This window comes from Theobroma cacao, chromosome 2, assembly GCF_000208745.1.
Source record: "Theobroma cacao cultivar B97-61/B2 chromosome 2, Criollo_cocoa_genome_V2, whole genome shotgun sequence".
NCBI lineage: Eukaryota > Viridiplantae > Streptophyta > Magnoliopsida > Malvales > Malvaceae > Theobroma > Theobroma cacao.
Window position 1 is genome coordinate 13,846,954 of NC_030851.1, and position 6,525 is coordinate 13,853,478.

Genomic DNA, 6,525 nt, shown 5'->3' on the forward strand with positions numbered 1-6,525 from the left:
TCCATGATCCAATTCAACTATTTCTCACAGTCCCATTTTAGCGATTACGGCCCTTAGGAACAACATTACTTCAGCTCTCCTTTGGGCCGGTCGGCCACGCGTTTGTATTGTCACTGACAGTAAGTTAGTAACTATGCCGGTTGGGCTATAGTCTCTCTCACTTTATATGCCTCTTTAGTGGGAAATATATAGGCCGTGACATGCCCAAAACGAGCAGGATCCATTCGTGATAGTATCAGGTTTATTTCATTTTGTGTTTGCCTCGCACAGCCCAGTATTTCATTTTTGAGATATCTTAACTAGTATTCCACTTTATAAATATTCAATTAAAATTGAAAATTTTTATCTGAATCCGTACCTGAATATCCTAAACATTATCCATTAAATACTTATACCCATTAAATACTTTATTAAAATAAATTTAAAATAATTTTTTATATAAATTATTAATGAAAATTAAATTAACAAATTAAAGTTAATTTATAAGAAATCAAAATTTAAAATCATATTTATAACAATTAATGCATTTTAGTAAGTATTGTACTAATTATAAAAAATTTATAAACAAAGAATATGCATAAAATTAAATTTTAATGTTAAAAATCACTATTCATAGTCGAATTTGCATAATGGATACCCTAAAACCACTATATATTCTTCGTTAGTATAATAGTGCAGATTAATCTTTCTTAATTGGATCGACTAATGCAAGATACTCAATTATATAAGGTACCCATTGATATCTCTACTCCACTATATATTCTTCATCAGTATAGTAAAGAGTGGTAAAATGAGAACTAGTGTGCTAGCTCGAAGCCTCAATTTTTAAGTTAGCTGCACTTTGTTATATTCTAGTTAATTAATATTTTTATTATTTGTTTCAAATACTATAAAATAAAAGTAAAAAATATAATATAATATCATAATTTATTTAAAATAGTTAAATAGTTAAGATAAAAACTAACTATAACATAATTTGTTTATACAAAAGTAAAATAATGTATTTTTTTATCCAAAAAGTTATATATTTTGTCTATAAATGGTTCAAAATTTTAATTTATTTTTATATCTAAGCACGTTTGTAACTTTTTTTATTTTTAAAAGTAAAAAAGCAAATAGTAAAAGGGCTAATTAAACAGATACTCAGCATTTTAATACAAATCAATTGAGTTAATGAGCTGATTATCCCCTACAACTTTTCTTTTTTTTTAATTTTTCCATCTTGTTTATCTCTCAACAAATAAGAAAAATGTTCTTCCATCTCGTGTTTTGCTCATTTCAAAATATCATTAGATATTTGCTAGTGCTTTCATAATCTATTCACAAAAACAAAATAGAACTCAATTTGGGCTCCATTTTTTTACCGATGTTCTAAAATTAAAGTTTCATACTACCAACATTTAGAATAGTTTTGGAATCTAACTATTTTTTTAATTTCATGTAACTAAAGGCAAACTCATATAGTTAATGAAATTAATTCATTAAACTATGATTATTAATTAACTTGGAATGTTTTTAAATATATATACATTATATATATTGAGTTCATTTATAAGAAATATAATTACTATATTAAATATATACTAATACTTTTAGTATATATATACTTTAAATATAATATATTTATTTTTTATTTTATCTTAACATTATAAAAATTATAACTTATAAAATTATTAATTGTAATATATATGTTTATATATATATATATATATATATATATACACTTTATAGTATATAACTTGTAATGTCTTTTAATACATATACTTTATATTATATATTATGTTTATTTATAAGAATGTAATTACTATTATATAAATTAATTACTAAATAATATATATACCTTTGTTTATATAAATTTATAATATATAAACTTAATTATCTAAAAGGAAGTTTTGAGATTAGAATAGTTTTGAAACTTAGCTATTTTTTTAAAATTTCATGTAACTAAGGACAAATTCATATAATTAATTAAATTCATTAATGAAATTACGATTATTAATTAAATTGTAATGTGTTTTAATATCTATACTTTATATACATTGGGTTCATTTATAAAGAATATAATTACTATTTTGTATATACACTATAATACTTTTAGTATATATACTTTAAATATAAATATATTTATTTTTTTTGTGTTAACATTATAAAAATTATAATTTTTGTTATTTAAGTTTATGTTATTTGTTTGGATCTTTGTGTTTAGTTATTTAAGTTTATGTTGTTATTTGGGTATTTATGTATAATTATTTAAGTTTATATAGTTGTATGGATATTTATTTTTTGTTATTTAAGTTTATGTTTGAGATCTTTGTTTTTGATTATTTAAATTTAAATTTTATTACTTTTGTTTTTATTAATTTAATTAGTAGTTAATTTTATAAAATACGTAGAGAAATATTATTATATATGTATACGAGTTTAGATAATTGGATACCTATGAAGAATATTTTAATAATTTTTTAATCTAATCGGATTTTTTAACGGGTTAGGGTAATTATAGGGTAGTAAAAATGTAATAGGGTTAGGGTTAGGGTAGTAATTTTAAAATTATTCGAGTAGTTAATAGGGTTAGGGTAGTTGATTTTTTATAGGGTTAGGGTTCGGGTACCTCGAAATTAACGGGTACCCTACCTGTTGACATCTCTAGTGCCATTAGATGATTTGAATGAGTTAGGTAATGGAAATCTTGGGTAGACGAGTTGAGGAATTTCAATTTAAGGAAAGTAGCTTGGTAAAGGTGTTATGATATGATCATACAAATGAAGTAGTTTAGATACTCCCACTTATTGGAGTAGATTCTAGTTATATTTTGATAAACTTGAGGACCTGATTTTTTTAAGGGGTAGAGAATGTAGAAACTCAATTTTTACATAAGGGTAAATTAGTAATTTGACCCAAAGGCATAATGGTCATTTTCTTGGAGAGTATCATCTATCATCCATAATTTTGTTTATTAATTATAATGGTTTCCATGTTTTTTATCCTTCATGGCCTTGATAACTTGGTTAGCTATCGCAATTGAAAGTATAAATTTTTCTAAGTTTGGGAAAGGACAAAATATGTGACATTTGTAAAACAATCTAATAAGAATAAAAAGTGTCGATACTGGTTCTTTTGATATCGAAATAACCTAAAATGATTTTTTTCATAATTTTAGAAGTAGCTTTGCTATGATAGTTGAGAGCCCAAAATTTAGTTTTGGTTGAATCTTTTCGATTTTGTTCTTGCAATCAAAATTTAGCTTTTTATTCTTTTGGAAATTGATAGTTTAGATTTTTTTTTTGAATCCAAATGAGGAGAGTATTTTCTTATTTACATTAAATATCTTAATAAAGGGAAAGTAAGGAAAAAAATAAAAATGAGGATTTTACTTAAATGGTATTAAATGTACATAAGCTTAAAATTTGTTAAAGATAATGAAGTATCGATTCTTGACACCCAAAATACATTCTACTTAACAAGTATTGATATTTATTTCGTGAAAATCGATACTTGGTACCTAGAAATCATTCTATTTAAAATGTACCTAGAAATCATTCTATTTAAAATATATTTATACTTACAAGAGAGATATCGGTACTTAGAACCTAAAACCCTCGTGAAAACAATTCTGCTTCAAAAGTATCAACACTTGAGCCTTAGATATTGATATTGCATGTTTAATAAAAAATAAGGGTTGAAATGGTCATTTTCTAAAAGGTTTTAAACCCTCTTCTTTCCTAAACCCTTAGCCTATTTTCTTCTCTCTCAAGCCTCTATTTGTCTCTTTTCTCTTTCACATTCTTACACATCTTCTCACCAAACAAACATGGATTTCAACTTAGATTTTGGGTTCTAAATGTTCTAGAGGTAATTTTATTCTTCAGTTATTTGATTTAAAGTATGTATGAATATATTTAGCTTTTACACCATGTTTTTGGCGAGTTTCGATATTTTAGAAGAAAAATGACGAAAATGCCCCTATGAGCCAAAAAATAATATTTTATTGTTTTGATTTGGAAATGACTTATGATTTTTTTAAAATGTGAGATTTAATAACTGTCGCTCACTAGGGAGATGCGGAAGCTGATGCTAAGCCTTGCGGGATTTCGATCGACATTCGGGGTAATGAGTGCCTATCGAGACGTCGCGGCGGTTGTCACGGGCTCGATGGGAGTTTCGGGTTGTGACAATTAAAGTGGTATCAGAGCATGATTTAAAGATTAGAGATTTTGATTTTAAAGCTTTGGATTTTAAAGTTTTCGGTTTTAACGTTGTTTTAAGAAATCCACACTGACACTGCGTGGCCTCGAGTTAGGTTAAGTCAGGTTAAATTGAATAGGATGAGATGAATTTGAAAGTATCTATTTTACTTATTATATGTGATAAGCACAAGAGGAACATAAATGGTTATGGAAATTGTGATGTAAGCTTGAAGGGAAACCAAATGGTTGAGAATGATTAGTGTAGTAACCTTAAATATAGATGAATAACATTGATCAAGTAAACTCCAATAGCCACCGTGCCGCAGTGCTAAGAACACTTCATGTCTAGGACGCATGAATAAAATGAGACAGATGTGAAGTTGAATTCACGAGTTGACCTAAGGTCATTGAACTTGATTCTAAGTTTTGGTATTTGGAGTTTTAAGGTTTTGGAAGGTATCGATATGAATGAGTTAAAGCTGAAATGGTTAAAGGCATTCCCTTCGGGGGAAGTAAAAGGTCTAGGGTTCGATACTTGGTGTATGTGGTCCTGCAGGTCGAGAAGCCAAGGGGATCGATACAGATATAACAACACCTTAGAGTCGGCCCCGGATGGGGAGGCCACATGGGTGGGCCCCGAAGAGAATGCCACATAAATGGCTAAGTTACGGGTTAAGTGATCACATGTTGTGAGACATAAGTTTAAGATAGATATCCCTAAGGAAATACTCAAGAGAAATTCTGCCGTGGATCTTGTAAAAGCAAGCACTAAGTTTTGTGATTATAAAAAGGAAGTTATAAGCTGAGAGTGATATTAGTATTAATATTGAAAAGTACTTGAGGAGAATCTAGTTTTAAGTCTTGCAATTTCAAGTACAATTTGTAAATTGGTTAAGGAAGAATGATGTTATATTCGTATGAAAGAGTGGAACTTTATTAAGAAAGCATATGGAAAAGCATAAGAGAATAAATTAGTTTGACTTACTATAAAAGGGCAAAAGTTGAATGGCCATGAGTGGCTTGTAGGTAACCTAGGAATGCATAGGTAAGTGTGCAAGGGAGCTATGATCGATAGATAAGGGTAGAACTTTAATGATGAGACACTGTTCACTGCGTTAGACCTTGAACTATAAAATATGGATATGTATCCACCTTATGAATACTCTGATGTGATAAATTCGAAAGACTTTTCGCAATGAGAAAACATTAAAGCTTAAAGAGAAAATGGCTATACAGTCAAGTTAGACTCATGACTGACATGTTATATAAATATGAGGATGGGATACAAAGCAATATAGAGGCATGAAAGATGATTGAGGACAAAGGGATGACTCTGAAGAATTGTGATATTGCATCGTATTCAATGATCAAATCAAGATAGATCTTGGAAGCATAAATGGGATTATAAGGCATATACACATATGTGGGGTTGATATTGTGATCAACTAAAATGAAGAATGATTTTTAATGAATTAAGATTCAAACTTAATATATGATGAGTGATGTAGGTAGTACAATGATAAGAAATTTATCAGAAATTAAACTATGTGAACATAAGAGACTCTGGAAAATAGTCAAGGAGATAATGTCAAGGAAATGTGATCTATAACATAGTTAAGCTGTACGAGATGGATTAATATGATTAAGAAGACTGATATTCTATACTTGTGAGATAAACAGGAAGTATGTGAAAATAATGGAAGAAAATACCCCACCTTTTTTTTTAGTTTGATAAGAGAAATTTTGAGGACAAAATTTTATTTTAAGGGGGGTTGTATTGTCAAACCCTGTTCAATAAAATAATTACAATGTCATTTACATGCTCAATAGAATGGTTACATATTTAGGAAGTTTGAGAAATCGTTAAAAGACGATATTGCCCCTAATGGTATCATTAAGTCGATTAAGCCTCAACTAGTTCAAAAAGGAATTTTAAGGTAAAATTAAGAGTGTCACAGTTCAAGGATGACTCAAAATGGTAATTCGGAGTTCGAGGATCAATTTGGAGTCAAACCGGAATTTTCACTATTCAAGAGCAAAATGGTCATTTGCCACTTGGGGACAAAATGAGAATTTTTAGAAAAGATTTTTTTTTGCCCCATTTGACTTATTGGAGTATGATTTGAGGTTTAGAAGTGAAAAATTTTAATTCTGGTATAATTTGGAGTATATGGGTGAAATGGTAATTTTGCCACATCGGGGGCAAATCAGTAAATTTTCACCTCGACATTTGTCCAGACCAAGAGATTTTATTCATCATGAAAATGGATAAACATGAGAAATGTGTGGTGGAGAATTAAAGAATTAAAAGTCAAATATTTAAAATTTGAACCAATAA